The sequence below is a fragment of the Mesoplodon mirus genome, assembly GCF_964341445.2.
Source record: "Mesoplodon mirus genome assembly, chromosome: 11".
NCBI classification, from domain to species: Eukaryota; Metazoa; Chordata; class Mammalia; order Artiodactyla; family Ziphiidae; genus Mesoplodon; species Mesoplodon mirus.
Window position 1 is genome coordinate 89,511,271 of NC_138987.1, and position 18,454 is coordinate 89,529,724.

The window sequence follows — 18,454 nt, forward strand, 5'->3', positions numbered from 1 at the left end:
TACCTTCCTTCTTTTTTTAAAGGGAAATAATTTATTGAGATGAAATTTACATAACATAAAACTAACCATTTTAAAGTGATCAATTTGGTGGCATTTGGTTAATTCACAGTATTGTGCATCCACCACATCTATGTAGCTGTGAACATTTCCATCACTTCAAACCAAAATCCCCTACCCATTAAATAGTTTCTCCCCATTTCCACTTCCCTCTCAAGCCCTAGCAACATCTAGGTTGCATTTTGTTCCTAAGGATTTATCTATTCTGGATATTTCATACATCAGATGGAATCATGTAATGTGTGGCCTTTTGTCTCTGGCTTCTTTCACTTGGCATGTTTTGGAGGTTCATCCACCTCACAGCTTCATTCTTTATTATGGTTGAATAATATTCTACTGTACGTATATACCACAATTTGTTTATCCATTCATCTCTCTTTCTTCATGAAACACACTCTTCCTAAGGTTTCTCGAAGACTGCATTAAATTTTCCCTTTACTCTTTGTAAGCCCAACGCTTAGCATAATATTCTGGAGGTTCATCTACATTGTAGCATATAGCAGTACTTGATTTCTTTCTATCAATGAAAAGCATATTCCATTGTATGCATAAACCACACTATATATGTATCCTCCCCAAGTTTCAAGACCTATATCTCTATCCCAGGAATTTCTTCTGAGCTCCAGATCCATATATCCAACTGCTATTAGATACTGCCACTTGACACTCATACATATACTTGTCATAAATATACTTCAGACACAACATGAAAGGACTGATGTCACCATGTTTTTTTTGATCTTTTGATCATGCCTCCTTCTATTCTACATTTTCCCTCTTATTAAAAGGCACTGCCATGAACCCTGCTACCTAATGTAAAAACCTATTCTTGTCCTTGCTTTATTCTCTTCCCCCTTCTGCCACATTCAATCATCAATTTTTTTTTAGTTTATCACTTTAATATCTCTTGAATCCAATCACTTCACTCCAACCCCATCAGCATTAACCTTGTCCAAGCCACCATCCTGTCTCCTGTGGATTAAATCAAGCTGAAACCCATGCCTCCAGGCACAGTCTGTTTTCCACATTGCAGCTAGAGTAATCTTTCTAATATACAAGTCTGTTGTGTCAATCCTATAATAAAGAAATATCTTCAATTGCTCCACTTTGCCCTCAAGATAATGTATAAATTCCTTAAAAATGCATATTAGAGCCTTCAAGAACTGATTCTGTTTACTTCTCATCTCTGGCCACCCTTCCTAGAATTCTACATCCTTTGCATAACATTAAGTTTAGTGCTTGATTAGGCCACATCCCCACCCCCCCCTTTTTTTAAAGGTCTTTGCACAGGCTGCTAATCTCCTCACACAAATATCCCACCATTCTCATCTTGCCAATTCTTAATCATTTCTGAATGGTCTAGTCCTTTCTTTCTGCCTTCAATATAGACTATTCTGTTTCTGTTTGTGTTGTCCTACAATCTGAACTCTTCAGTCTACTCTACTAGCTGCCCTGACTTTGTCTCAGCCTTTTTTGGAAGAGACCATGTCTTTTTGCATCTTTTTTAAGAATATTAAAGCATGTTTTTCTAAAACCTGTATTATTTCTAAATGAAAATACTTTTTCAGATTATATCCTTTAGTCTTCCTTTGGCGGGTGTGAAGGTATAATTTTAAAGACTGGTTGAGTTGCAATGAAGCAACTCTGCTCTATTCCCAGGATCCCTCACCGCTGGGTACCTCAAGGTCACTTTTTGTAAAAAGGTAATACATCCAGCATAAAAACGTATTTTGAGCTACCCTTGCAAAAGCTTGAGCTTTGGAAATTTAAATTACAGGATTGTGATTAAAAAGGAAAATTGTGGAACATCCAATCTGTTAACTAATCAAAACTCAAAGAATAGCAATTGAATACCCATAGTAAATACAATCAGTCCCCTGCATCTGGCGGGTCCTGAAGCCAATCTTCCTTAGATACTGAGGGACTATTGCATACTTTATTACCAAAAGGATATGGTAATAAAGGCTACTTTATTTATATTGAAGTCTAATATGTTTTGTACAATGATAATATTAAGAACTTTTATCTACTCATGATTTTGAATGTTTTAAATACGTCATTGTAAAAGATAGCCAGAAAATGCAAATAAGACAAAAAAGTTTTTCTGAAATATCTCCCTTTTCTCCTTGGGAGAAAATTCTCCCAAGAAAAGAGAGTAAAATACTGGCTATGAAAAAAATAGAAGCCTTCAGCAAACTTCAGTGCCGGGGTAAAAAACAGTGATACAATCGTCAATGAGCACTGATTTCACTCTTCAGTACAAGTGCAATAATAAAACAAGCAGCGCAACTGACAAAAAAAAAAAAAAAACTAGACTTTTCCTTAAGTGATCCAGTTTTCTGAATCACCCCCATGTGACTTTTAAAAAGTATGGAGTTCTTGGCATGTGAAACAAAGTAACAATGCAGCTTTATCTTTTTAAAGTCCACAAAAGACAAATTAATGTATTCTATAATTTAACATTTAAAACTCACCTTGTATTATGTAAGTCTCATATAAAATGTATCTTAATTGGGATGCACCAGGATGTGATGGGAAGAATCTTGTATCAATGGTCAAGCATTCTGGACTAAAACTTATGACTATGTAACCTTTGACAGGTCATCTAGCTTCTGGTTTCTCTGTGCCACATTTTCCTTGCCTATGAAGTAATGTGTAGGTTGGGCTAAATGGTCTCCAAGATCACTTTCAGATCAAATTCTAGTATGGAATAAAATTGAAAAGCAAATGTACTTTTCACTAAAATAATTACTTGCTACTGATTATAATTGTTTCCTTTTAGTAAAAGGACATGCTCATATATTCCTTTTTGTGTGCATAGACTGTTTTCTATACACAGTGTGCCTATAAAGTCATGTGATGTTTTTTGAATAAACATAAAATCACTTACTCTTTCAAATGATTCCAGTTCCATCTTAGGTGGCCAAGTCCAGAAGTTGCAGATTTCTACTGTTGCTGAGATTTTTCAGTTTGAAACTCTTGAAATTATCTTCTAAACTGAGAATATATATATTTTTAATTCACTTAATATATCATGCATTTATGCACTTACCAAGGATATCCTCCCTAGAGGGAATTTCCTGGCCGTCCAGTGGTTAGGAGTCCACGCTTCCACTGCCGGGGGGCATGAGTTTGATCTCTGGTTAGGGAACTAAGATATTGCATGAATGGCAAGTAAAAAAAAAAAAAAAAAGATATCCTCCCTAGAGCTAAATCTTAATCTTTTGACTGTGTTTTTGATTTTTCTTGCTTAGCAGCAATGAAAAATATTTCATAGCCAAAATTAAACATGAAGAAAGAGAGATATAACTGGATAATAGGGTGTTTGGTTTCTAAAATGTGTCACTTAATTATGTTACACAGAGATGAATTTTACTGTGTCTTGTAAAATAGCAATTTAAAAAAAAATCTCAAAAGAGTGATTCTAAAAGTGGTTTGAAAAATAGCAGCATATTTAGGATGAATGTATGAATTCCCAGAAAGAATACTTTGAATTTTAACATTTTTCTGATTATGTAAGTTCTACTATGGTTTGTTTAAAAATATCAGTTCCATGACTTTATAAACAGACATATTTATATTAAAAATGAAAATAAAATTTGTGTTCAAAAGAGTACATATATTATATATGTACACATATACACACATTTATACATGTAATTTGCTAACTTTGGAATTCTAATTTATTCCATCACCTTTTGCCTTAAATCAACTTTATCTCCAATTTCCAGAATAAATAAATAAATGATTAAAGGGAAATTTTAAAATTTCCATACCAGAGTTATCTTTAAGTTTCATGTTAAAGTAGGTGCTTAATGAAAACTTATTCCAGTGGCCCAAATACTGGAGGACTCTTCACCTTCTTGTCAGTACTGGGGGCAAGCTCTTCACCAGACTCAATTAAACTGCTCTTGAAAGCAAAGCTGCATTTGGAAAAATAGGCAAATATTACCATTTATCGTGATATAATTTTTAATCCCAGAGATCTTTTGTCATAGGACAAGAATTGAGGAAACATCTCTATTAAGTCATAATCTGTGTTACTTGTGACAACTATTGTTTTCTGTGCAGATCTCTTTCCCCCAGTCACATGAAAGATGACATGAAATCCTACCACTTCCACAGGGTATGCACATTGTCTTGTTACAATAAAGACAGCACAGATTATCATTAAAATCTATAGATTTCCTATATGAAAAAATTTTTTTTTAATTTCTGAGAGATGTAAGAGAACAAATATTTAGAAAAATAAAAAATGAAGCTGAGTTACTTTCTTCCATTCTCTCTTTCATGTGATTCTTTACATTATTTTGTCCTTTATTCATTAATCTAGATTTATTTTACATTCTACATTCTACCATATTGTCATTTTTCACACTAAACACAAATTATTTTAAATAGAATTTTTGTTTATTATTTTTTAAAACATTTGTTAACACATTTCACTTGAAGTCTGGTCAAGGAGAAAAAAATTTGGTAGATTTTTAAGTTTGGATTTGCTTTTATATATCTGTCAATCTTGAGTCAACATCCTTTATGATCAATCTTAGGTTTGCAATCACTTTCTGATGAAAATTTTTAAATATTTGTAGATAAGTTGGTACTATGTGTTACATTTTTACTAAATCCAAATTTTCACTTTCTACTAAAGGTGGCAGAGTCCTGTAATGATCATCCTTAGGATACAAATTCCATGACAAAGTTCCTAAAAGTTCATAATGTCCATTGGTCTAAAGGATCCAGGATGAATCAAGTATAATATAGTTCAACAGAACAAATGAAATGTGCTTCTCCAAGGTAAGCTCCATCCTTTATTAGAAAAGCTTTTCCTGTGTGTACTTAAAATATGTTTATAAGCAGATGATGTGTGTGTTTCTTCTTCTAATTATACAAGCAACTAATGAAAAATACTGCTCTTTACCCATGAAAAAATAAGTTAATGGAAGAAACTTTCTGTGTCTTATGAATTCAACAGTATTACTTGACCAACTCCCCCCACCCAAAAATATGAAAAGGAGAGCCGAGATCCCAGAATCTATCTTTCCACACTTGCTTTAGCCCCCTATGATTCATATTCCTTGCACACTAAGCTGTAAGCCTCTGTACAGGCTCCACCCTGACTTCTCCCATTATCTAGATAACTTTTATGCAATTTTAAGGTCTGTCTTGACATTATTCATCTGGAAAGTCTTCCCTGACCAACTGAGACCATGTGCAGTGATAATCCTTGTGTTCCTACAGCACGTTCTACTAATCCTCACTGTAGCATTCAACAAGTACATTACAATTTCTAGTTTCCAGGTGTGAGCAAGGACCATATGTTAGTCACTGTTGTATCTGCAATTCATTCTATAGTTTCTGGTACATACTTGGTACTTAATAATTGCTTTGTTGAATGAATTCTCACTAAAAAATGTTTTACCAACCAATTTTACCCTGAGAGTGTTATCTAATCATCCATAGCTTTCCAACCTCATGTTGATCCTTGATTATAGTTTCTTTGACAACAGGTCAGGGATCAATAACACTGAAAATAAGTTCTTAGAATCTCAAAGTTGTTCATGACCCTGCACTCTTCAGTGACTGCTCCTTTATGTTGACTCAACTCATGTTGTATCAAAATACAAGCCTCTTGGCCCTGATATAGAACTTTAGTTCTTGGGTACTGCCCTTGGCACTCCTCAGCATGAATTTGCCAACTGCCGTTCAGACTTGCCCACTTTGAAGTACTCTCAGAAACAAAGCAGCATAATTCAGCTCTTGGTACAAAACTTGGCTTTGGCCAGATTTGCCTTAGCCTTTGTGGACAGGAATCTCACAATATAAATATTTGGTATGGTTTTGTGTCCATGACATGAAACATTGCTCTTCTAATTTTATTTATTTACTTTCTATTTCTGTAATATCATAATATTCTTCTTACCATAATACTTCCCTAATAATATAAGGATTAAATAATTTAATATGTTAAAGATAGATATTTTATTTTAATCTTATTCAATCATTAATGTTTCAATAAGCAACATTTAATTACTATGAATGTGTGGTAAACATACAATATGCATAATTTCTCAACCCATTATTTTTATTTTCTTGTAAAATGAAATGATCATCTACAAATTGTCCATATTCCTGTGGTAACCTATGCCATTTTTCCCCATATTTACCTTAAAATGAAAGTCATCATGCTTAGGTATCTGTGAACCAGTGATAGCAGGCTCCTCCCACCATTCCTCTCCAAATTAATCCCTTGGGGAAAGTAAGAGAACAGCCCCAAATGTTTACCACTTAGCTCATAGCATTACACACTAATAAATATTAAATCCACTGTTTCATTTTGCTGTATCCCATTATTTCACCAGTGATATCAAATGTGAAAACATTTGGGCTCATATTTAACCTAAGAGAATTAGGAGGATGTTAAGCACACACACATGAAATTAATTTGATGAAAATACATTAAATACATGTACTCTATTATATCTATCTATCTATATATATATAGAGAGAGAGGCGGGGGGAGTTTATTTGCTCTTTTTAAATTTTTTAAAAACCAAACACTACAACTTACTAAAAATGAAGCTTCAGGCATTATTCTGACTTACATAATTCTAAGAAAAAACATTCTCAACTAGTATTCTAACATATTTTCCCATAAAAAGAGTCATGCATGAGAGCAACAATGAATATAGAAAGGAGACAAGGAAAAGAGAAGAGAAAGAGTTGCTCAATAGAAGATAAAAAGAAGAAAGGTAAAATATCAAGGATTACCTGAATTTAACTGAATTACAGTGGCTCCTTCTTATCCTCAGGGGATACATTCCAAGATGCCCCATAGACACAGGAAACTATGGATAGTACCAAATCCATTAGGCTACAGTTTTTCTTATAGATACATACCTATGATAAAGTTTAATTTATAAATTAGACACAGAGATTAACAACAATAGCTACAATAGTAAAATATTAACAACAATAGTAATAAAAATAGAACAATTATAACAATACACTTTAATAAAAGTTATGTGAATGTGGTCACTTTCTCCCTCTCTCTCTCTCGAAACATCTTATTGTACAAATTTAATGCTTTTTCCATCTTAACTAACCATTTATCATGCACTATGACCAAAATTTTTGCAATTTGAGGTATGTCAGCAAAACTAGCATGAATTTCCTTTTCCTTCTTCACAATTTCATGAATTGAAATTCGTTCTTATGGTAGATCTTAGCAACCTTAGTATATAAATATTTTTTCTTATTAAGTTAAAAACTTTCACTTTTTCACTTAAAGTAAGCACTTTACAGCTTTTCACATATCTGAATTGACAGCATCACTACTCTTGTGCTTTGGAGTCATTATTAAGTAAAATAAGAGTTACTTGAACACAAGTACTACAATACTGAAACTGCTGATCTGATAACCCAGATGGCTACTAAGTGACTAACTGGCAGGATATGCTGGACAAAGGGATGTTTCACCTCCAGGGAGATGGCACAGGATGGCACAAGATTTCATCATGCTGCTCAGAATAGCATGCAGTTTAAAACTTATGAGTTGGGGCTCCCCTGGTGGCGCAGTGGTTGAGAGTCCTCCTGCTGATGCAGGAGACATGGGTTCATGCCCCAGTCTGGGAAGATCCCACATGCCACGGAGTGGCTAGGACCATGAGCCATGGCCACTGAGCCTGTGCATTCGGAGCCTGTGCTCTGCAACAGGAGAGGCCACAACAGTGAGAGGCCCGCATACCGCAAAAAAAACAAAACAGAACAAAAATAACTTATGAGTTGTTTATTTCTGGAACTTTCCATTTAATATTTGAACCACAGTTGACGTGGATAACTGAAATTGTGAAAAGGGAAACCACTGATAAGGGAGGACTACTGTAGAATCTTTTTGTGAAGTTGCTTGAGTCTGTATTATTCAAAAATTATTAAAGGCAGAGTATTTGTAACCAAATATGTTTTAAAATTTCTTTCTACCCTAAAATCACCATGAGTTCCCTGGGGAAGGGAACATATACATGGTGGTCATGGAGCTGCTGAAGTTCAAGAAGCCACCAGTATCTTGGTTTAAAGCCTCCTGTGAGACACTGAAGGACTTGCTGACTGTGGTGCTGGCCTTCATCTGTGTCACTCTGCTGCTGATCCTGTTCCTGTTGACCCTGAACAAGGTCAACAGCTGTGCTGTCCTCTTGGCTGTCTGGGGAACATGGTGGCTGGGGCAATAGAGAGACTGTCTTCTGAGGAGGAGATTGATGGGGTGTCCCAGTTTATCACCAAGGAACACTGGGAGGCAGCAGGACCTTCAGAAGACAACTAAATAACCCTTTTATATACATACAATAATATTTCCTATTTCTCTAGTAAAAAAAATCAATACAATGCTACTTAAATGTCAGATGTTCTCTGGGCATCTTTCATGGACTGGTGTGTCTGATCTAAAGGAAACTGATTTATAGAGATTAAGAAGGCTTCTGGAAAGGCATTTAAGTATGACTTCTACTGGGATTTGGACATATATGGGCATGCTTTGCAAACAGTCTGGTAGAAGCCTATTTGCGAAGGAAGCTGAACATCAAGCTAGCTTCCCAGGAAAGAATGTATCCTTAAGAGAAACAGGAATTGCCCTGCTGAGTTTGAATAGGTAGATAAGAAACCTTTAGCTATTGGAAAGAACAGGAACTCTGAGAAAAATGGAGTTGCTGTTACTTGAAAATGTCACCAGCCTCTAGATTATGTCTTGGTTCTAGGTTGAGGTACAAACATAATTTTGGTATCCTGAAGGGTCAGATCTGTTTCCAATAGCAAATTGTTATGCCTGGTGGGGACTGTAGAGCAACAGCAGAGAAAGACAGTTCCTCCTGGTCCTGTCAGAAATATGATGGCCATTGTCAGGCACCACAGTATGAATATCCTAGAAGCAGACTTTCTGAGCATGTGGGAGATTCTCTCTGGAAATTCCAAGAAATGCTTACAGAAGCAGAAGTGATCTACACAAAAAGAGGTAACTTGAGCCAAGATAGTCTATAGTATGATATTTCCTAAAATGAGAAGCAGATTTTCTCCTCATCTACAACATCCTCAGGCCCATTAGTTCCCCAATAAGACACTGATTTTAAAATATTATTCAAGTGAAATCAGCAAGATGGCAGAATAGGAGCTTTCAGCCACCATCACCCCACAGAACATCAATTTTTGACATTTATTCATAGATAAGAGCAACTTTGTGGGAGTTTGGGAGTACAGCAGAGATGTTCCAGCACAACACTGGAACAAAAATTCAGAGAATACATTGAATAGGATAGGAATTATCAATTTACCTGTGTCACCCTTCCCCCAGGGCAGCACAATTCAGTGCCAAGATTCCCCCTTGGCCCATGATTTCTTCCACAGGGAAAAGTGAGAGCGTAGTGAGTGAGTGCCCAGTTTTCCCAGATTTATAGGATGCAGCCCAAGAGGCTCACTATTTTCTCACCTCACGCAATACTCAGGGGATTGGCATGGTTAAATGTTTGGGAGAGGCTGAGAGCAGGGCAGAGAGGTGAAGACTCAGATATAAGGGTTTGGAACTCAACAAAGGGCCACTGATTTTAATACTTGTTTCATGGACTACATCAGGGGACTTGCCCATAAGCTCCTTGGGAGGCTGTGTCTGCAGACCTCTGGTTCGTGGACATGTCAAAGCTCTGAACACCTCATCCCCACTTTGACTGGTTTCCCATGCACATTCCCCACAGATGGCAAGTGTGAGCCTTGGCAGATGGCTTGCAAGACAGCCAGCTGACTCTGCAGGATTGAGAGAATGCATACAAATTAGAGTATTTCAGGGCACTACCCTAGGAAAACAAACAGGAGGTTCTCAGCACCCAGCCATGCTTTGCAAGATTGAGAGAAGGCAAAAGATGTTAAGAATTTCCCCCTTAAGGGAACAAGAGGTGTGGAGTTGGTACATCCATAGAAAAAGTCTGAGAGAGCCTTATAATCCCTAGACAGGATTCTGATTGGTAAAGGTGTTTCTTTACTAAAGCCAGTCAGTAAAGACTGGAGAAAGTGTCTTCTTCTTTGTGAAGACAGCAAAGAAAGACTTCAAGGAACCTGAAAAATCAAGAAAGCATGACACCACCAAAAGAAGAAAATAATTTTCTAGTAACAGGCCCCAAAGAGGTGTATATCTACAAATTGCCTAATGAAAAAATTCAAAATATTTGTTTTAAGGAAGTTCAGCAACTTGCAAAAGAACACAGATAGATTACTCAACAAAATCAGGAAAACAATACGGTTGATGCTGAACAATGTGGAAGTTAGGGGTGCAGACCCATTGTGCAGTCAAAATTCCACATATAAATTTAAGCCCTCCATATCTATAGTTCTGCAACCATGAAATCAACTAACTATGAATCAAGTTGTACTATAATACAAATGTATTAAAAAACAAAATCCATGTTTAAGTGGACCTGCAGAGTTCAAACTTGTGCTGTTCAAGGTCAACCACACATGAACAAAATAGTAAGGTCAACAAAGATAGAAATCATTAAAAAAAATTAGAGATGAAGAATACATGAATTAAATGAAAGTGCAACAGAGAACTTTGACAGCAGACTCAACGAACCAGAAGAAAAAAATTCATGAACTTGAAGACAGGTCATTTGAAATTATCCAATCAGAGAAGAAAAAAAGAAAATGAATGAAGAAAACCTGCAGGATTTATGGGATATCATTAAGAGAATTAATATATGTATTGTGTAAGTCCCAGAAGCAGAAGAGAGATTGTGAAAGCAGTAATAAAAATAAACATTCATTACATCCAAGGGAGCCCCCATAAAGCTATCAGTGGATTTCTCTGCAAAAAACTAGCAGGACATGAGAAGTTCAGAAAGAATAAAACTACTAACCAAGAATGCTTTACCTGTCAAAACATCCTTCATAAATAAAGGAGAGAGAAAGACTTTCTCAGGCAAACAAAAGTTAAAGGAGGTTGTTACCACTAGACTTGTCTTAAAAGAAATACTAAAGGGAGTTATTCAAGCTAAAATGAAAGGATGCCAGTTAGTAACATAAAAACATAAGAAATTACTCATGTTAAAGGTAAACATTTAGTGAAATTTTAGTAATGGTGCTGTGTAAATCACTTTTAACTCTAATATAAAGGTTAAAAGACAAAAATATGAAAATATAGCTACAATATTTTATAAATGGATGCACAATATAAAGAGATGTAAAGTGTGACATTGAAAACAAAATGTGGGGAAGAAGCTGTAATGTAAATTTTTGTATATAAGTTGTTATCAACTTAAAATGGATTGTTATAACTACAGGATATTTTATGTAAGTATTATGGTAACCAAAAAGAAAAAAATCCTATAGCAAATACATAAAAGATAAAGAGAAAGAAATCAAAGCATTCACTACAGAAAATTATCAAATCACAATGGAAGACAACAAGAGGAAGAAAGGAAAAAAGTAAATAAAAAATAACCAGAAAACAATTAAGAAAATGGAAATGGTAAGTCCTTACATATCAATAATTACTTTAAATATAAATGGACTAAATTTTCCAATCAAAAGATAGAGTGTATGAATGCATACAAAACAAAACCCAACTATAGCTTGCCTGCAAGAGACTCACTTCAGCTTTAAGGACATACATGGATAAAATTGAATGGATTTTAAAAAGATATTCCATGCAAATAGAGAACTAAACAGAGTAAAAGTAACTCTATTTATATCAGACAAAATTGACTTTAAGTAAAAATTTGTAACGAGACAAAAGTTCATTATATAATCATAAGGGGTCAGTTATCAAGCAGATATAACAATTGTAAGTATATATGCACCCAGAATCAGAGCACCTAAATATATAAAGCTAATATTAACAGAACTGAAGGGAGAAAGATGAGACTACAATAATAATAGACTTCAATACTCATTTTCAACAATAGACATATCATCCAGACAGAAAATCAATAAAGTAACATTGTATTACTTGACTAAACTTTAGACCAAATAAACCCAATAGACATATACAGAACATTTCAACCAATACCAGCAGAACACACATTCTTCTCAAGCACACAGAGAAGATTTATATGTTAGGCTAAAAACAAGTCTGAACCAATTTAAGAGGATTGAAATCATATGAAATGTCTTTTCTGCACACAGTAGTCAGAAACTAGAAATCAATAAACTAGTTTATGATTAAACTAGAAATCATAAACTAGTTATGAAACTACAAATCAATAAAATGAGGAAAACTGGAAAATTCACAATTATAATATGTAGACATCAAAAAAAAAAAACTGCTGAATAACTAATAGGTCAAAAAAGAAATCAAGTGAAATGACAACGTATATTAAGACAAAAAAAAAAAAAAAAAGGAAACTAAATATACCAAAACTTGTGGAAACCTGCATAAGCCTCTTAGATAGCCTCATCCACCAGAGGGCAGACAGCAGAAGCAAGAAGAACTACAGTGCTGCAGCCTGTGGAACAAAAACCACATTCACAGAAAAATAGACAAGATGAAAAGGTAGAAGGCTATGTACCAGATGAAGGAACAAGATACAACCCCAGAAAAACAACTAAATGAAGTGGAGATAGGCAACCTTCCAGAAAAAGAAATCAGAATAATGATAATGATGATGATCCAGGACCTCGGAAAAATAATGGCGGCAAAGATCGAGAAGATGAAAGAAATATTTAACAAACACCTAGAAGAATTGAAGAACAAAGAAACAGAGATGAACAATACAATAACTGAAATGAAAACTACACTAGAAGGAATCAATAGCAGAATAACTGAAGCAGAAGAACGGATAAGTGACCTGGAAGACAGAATGATGGAATTCACTGCTGTGGAAGGGAATAAAGAAAGAAGAATGCAAAGAAATGAAGACAGCCTAAGAGACCTCTGGGACAACATTAAATGCAACAACATTCACATTATAGGGGTCCCAGAAGGAGAAGAGAGAGAAAGGACCCGAGAAAATATTTGAAGAGATTATGGTCGAAAACTTCCCTAACATGGAAAAGGAAATAGCCACCCAAGTCCAGGAATCACAGAGAGTACCATACAGGATAAACCCATGGAGAGACACACTGAGACACATAGTAATCAAATTGGCAAAAATTAAAAACAAAGAAAAATTATCAAAAACAGCAAGGGAAAAATGACAAATAACATACAAGGGAACTCCCATAAGATTAACAGCTGATTTCTCAGCAGAAACTCTACAAGCCAGAAGGGAATGGCATGATATACTTAAAGTGATGAAAGGGAAGAACCTACAACCAAGATTACTCTACCCGTCAAGGATCTCATTTAGATTCAATGGTGAAATCAAAAACCTTACAGAAAAACAAAAGCTAAGAGAATTCAGCACGACCACACCAGCTATACAACAAATCCTAAAGGAACTTCTCTAAGTGGGAAACACAAGAGAAGAAAAGGACCTACAAAAACAAACCCAAAGCAATTACAAAAATGGTCATAGGAACATACATATCGATAATTACTCTAAACATGAATGGATTACACGCTCCAATGGAAAGACACAGGCTTGCTGAATGGATACAAAAACAAGACCCATATATATGCTGTCTATGAGAGAACCACTTCAGACCTAGGGACACATTCAGACTGAAAGTGAGGCAATGGAAAAAGATATTCCATGCAAGTGGAAATAAAAAGAAAGCTGGAGTAGCAATACTCATATCAGATAAAATAGACTTTAAAATAAGGCATGTTACAAGAGACAAGGAAGGACACTACAAAATGATCAAGGGATCAATCCAAGAAGAAGATATAACAATTATAAATATATATGCACCCAACATAGGAGCACCTCAATACATAAGGCAGCTGCTAACAGCTATAAAAGAGGAAAGCGACAGTAACACAATAATAGTGGGGGACTTTAACACCTCACTTACACCAATAGATCATCCAAAATGAAAATAAATAAGGAAACAGAAGCTTTAAATGACACAATAGACCAGATAGATTTAATTGATATATATAGGACATTCCATCCAAAAACAGCAGATTACACTTTCTTCTCAAGTGTGCATGGAACATTCTCCAGGATAAATCACATCTTGGGTCACAAATCAAGCCTCAGTAAGTTTAAGAAAATTGAAATCATATCAAGCATCTTTTCTGACTACAATGCTATGAGATACAAATCAATTACAGGGAAAATATCACAAACACATGGAGGTTAAACAATACGTGACTCACTAACCAAGAGATCACTGAAGAAATCAAAGAGGAAATCAAAAAATACCTAGACACAAACGACAATGAAAACACAATGATCCAAAACCTATGGGATGCAGCAAAAGCAGTTCTAAGAGGGAAGTTTATAGCTATACAAGCCTACCTCAAGAAACAAAAAAAAATCTCAAATGAACTATCTAACCTTACACCAAAAGGAACTAGAGAAAGAAGAACAAATAAAACCCAACATTAGCAGAAGGAAAGAAATCATATAGACCAGAGCAGAAATAAATGAAATAGAAACAAAACAATAGCAAAGATCAATACAACTAAAAGCTAGTTCTTTGAGAAGATAAACAAAATTGATAAACCATTAGCCAGACTCATCAAGAAAAAGAGGGAGAGGACTCAAATCAATAAAATTACAAAGGAAAAAGGAAAAAGTACAACAGACACCGCAGAAATACAAAGCATCCTAAGAGCCAACTACAAGCAACTCTTTGCCAATAAAATGGACAACCTGGAAGAAATGGACAAATTCTTAGAAAGGTATAACCTTCCAGCCTGAACTAGGAAGAAATAGAAAATATGAACAGACCAATCACAAGTAATGAAATTGAAACTGTGATTAAAAATCTTCCAACAAAGAAAAGTCCAGGACCAGATGGCTTCACAGGTGAATTCTATCAGACAATTAGAGAAGAGCTAACACCCATCCTTCTCAAACTCTTCCAAAAATTGCAGAGGAAGGAACACTCCCAAACTCATTCTATGAGGCCACCATCACCCTGATACCAAAACCAGACAAAGATACTACAAAAAAAAAAAAAATTACAGACCAATATCACTGATGAATATAGATGCAAAAATCCTCAACAAAATACTAGCAAACAGAATCCAACAACACATTAAAAGGATCATGCACCATGACCAAGTGGGATTTATCCCAGGGTTGCAAGGATTCTTCAATGTACTCAAATCAACCAATGTGATACACCATATTAACATATTGAAGAATAAAAACCATATGATCATCTCAATAGATGTAGAAAAAGCTTTTGACAAAGTTTAACACCCATTTATGATAAAAACTCTCCAGAAAGTGGGCATAGAGGGAACCTACCTCAACATAATAAAGGCCATATATGACCAACCCACAGCAAACATCATTCTCAATGGTGAAAAACTGAAAGCATTTCCTCTAAGAAGAGGAACAAGACAAGCTGTCCACTATCACCACAATTATTCAACATAGTTTTGGAAGTCCTAGCCATGGCAATCAGAGAAGAGAAAGAAATAAAAGGAAAAATAAGCCAGATACAGAAAGACAAATACTGTATGATCTCACTACATGTGGAATCTAAAGAGTCAAACTTTTAGAAACAGAGAGTAGAATGGTGGTACCAGGAGCTGAGGGTTGGGTGGGGCAATGAAGTGTTAGTCAAAGGGCATAAAATTTCAGTTATAAGATGAATAAATTCTGGAGACATAATGTACAGCATGGAGGCTAGAGTTAATAATAATATATTGTGTGTTTGAAATTTCCTGAGAGTAGATCTTAAGTATTCTTCACACACACACACTCAAAATAGTAACAATGTGAAGTAAGAGATATGTAATAAGCTTGATGATGGTAATCATTTCACAATGCATATGTATCTCAAATCATCACATTGAACACCTTAAATATAAACAATTTTTATTTGTCAATCATACCCCAATAAAGCTGAAGAAATAATAATTAAAATATTATTAATATCCTCAAAAGGATGCTAATTTGTCTTACAGTTTCATTCTGACTCCCCTTGAAATCCTCAAAACAGAATCCAATAGATGTGAATACCCTGTTTCCTAATTTAAACTATTCTATAGCTACAGAGTCTCCTTTAGCAAACGTAAGTAGGATGCAGGGAACTTAGCAATTGCCACTGGTTTGAAGGGCATAATAACTTAAAGGCATAGTCATAAACCTCTCACGGGTGGCCAACTATAAATATAAGTAGTTATTAATATTTGTTACTATTAAATTTACTATGTACATGTATTGCTTCAAGCATTATGTGTGTTAATTCACTCTATCATTGTCACTATTATTTGAGATATGTTATCATAATCCACATGATATAGATGAGAAAACTGAGGCACAAATGACATTAACCCATCCCTAGAAAATGCAGGACGTGGAATTAGTATCCAGATGGTCTAGTTCCAAGGGTCACATCCTTAACCTGTACTTCCTTGCTAAATTTCAAACCCTAAAGATTATGTCAACTTCCCTACTCTTTCCCTGGAAAGACTCTTTGACTTCCATTATTAACCAGCATCTTCTTTAGAGAAGGTAATTGGAAGATATTGAAAGACTCCAAGATTCTTGACAAGGCAGAGAAGAGTATTGCTCCTCATGGGAATGGTCTCTCCATATTTCATATGACACCTTGAAAAAGTTGTTTTAATGAGAGACTATGCAAGGAGGTAAGTTTGTTATTTTTTATCCCTTCCTAGTCATTTAACTTTAGGTTTTTAGGGAAAGAAACTACATTTAATCTTTCCTTCACAGAAAAAAATAATTTTCTTGTATTATTGATACAGAAATAATTCCTATATTATCAATAGTTTGCGAAGTAATCTGAGCCAAATAGTTTCATGGTTGGGAAGATCTCCCCTCCCTCAAGTCTCTAAACTTTGAGAAATGAGGCAGGAATTGCAATGTTTTCTTGTTAGACTCCATAAAGGTTACTTTAGTAAGTAACTTATAAGTTACAGACACATATTACTGTTGAGGGAAAAGTAATTTGTTGTAATCATTTTTAATTATAGTTATTTTTAATTATCTTTGCTGTATGTGTAAACATTAAAAATACAAATAGAGCTGCAATAGCACAGATGGTTGGTGCTTGTTACCCAGGCTGTCAAGCATCATTTGGACACCACTGCCACCTTTTCTCTAATTGTGAGGAAAAGCAGTAAAGTTGCTTCTTGGAAACGATTTTCATGTTTGAGAAAACTGGCTGTTACTAAAGATGGGAGAACCAATTTATGGAAAATTTTGCCATCCTTTCTCTCTCCCTCAGCAATGCCCTTGAACTCTCCATTTGAGGCCCTCTTCACTCTTGATTTTCTGGTTTACCCAGTAGTCAAAATAGACATGCACAAGTTTGGTTTTGCCCTAACTCATCAGCTAATCAGCAACATAGCATGATTAAAAAAAAATCCCCTTTTGAAACTTGAATATGTACATTAAAATAACAATATGAAGTGTGCAGATGGCACCAATGTTCCAAATATCTGGTTTTATGCACATCCACACACAAAAAACAAAGTAAAACTAAATGATATTCCAAGATTTTAACACTAGTAGCTCTCTGGTGTCAACATATGGTTAAAGAAATTAGATCCAATTTTGTTCAGCTATTAACATGAGAATGGTTATATCTGCCACCTGGTGGCCAGCTCTAAAGTGGGTCAAACACCAGTTTGAATGCCCCTTAAATAGAAGATGAATTTGCTCTGTGAGCTTAGAGCCAAAAGTCAAAGGCTACATCATAATCCAAATGTTAAATCTCTCAGATCAATGCAAAGAAAAAAACTTCTCTTGGCTTAGCATGACATTGGTCAATACATTATATTTCCATTTATTTTTCTAACTATTGTTCAATACTTAATGTTGTCTAGGCAGGCATGCTGGACTGCAGCCATGGCCAAAAAAAAAAAAAAAAAAAAGAAATCTTGATAATCAGCTTTGCGTAGAAAAGTATATTCTCTCCAAACATGGTATTATAACCAGAAGAACAATTAAGGTTCCTAAACAAGGAATTCTACCCATGGGTAGAAAATGGGCATAAAATATTAAAAGGAGTATGGTCCAGTGGCAGGGCAGTCTGTACCAGTTTTGGTGTTAATGAATGAGATAATAGCTGTCTACACTGACCCACCAGCTTTACTACCAATTGTTTTGATGATCTGCAAAGACAGAAAGAACCTGAAAAATAAGGTAAAGAAAAATAAGCATAACATTTATTTCCTAACTTTTTGTATTTCTATACATCTTAAGTCATTTATGTACTTATCTATAGAAATATACACAAAACACAGTATACAAATATCTAGGTAATCTCTTCTCACATCGAGATACATGAGATAAGTTAATGAGATAGAAAACATTTATTCAAAAGTTGAAGAAGA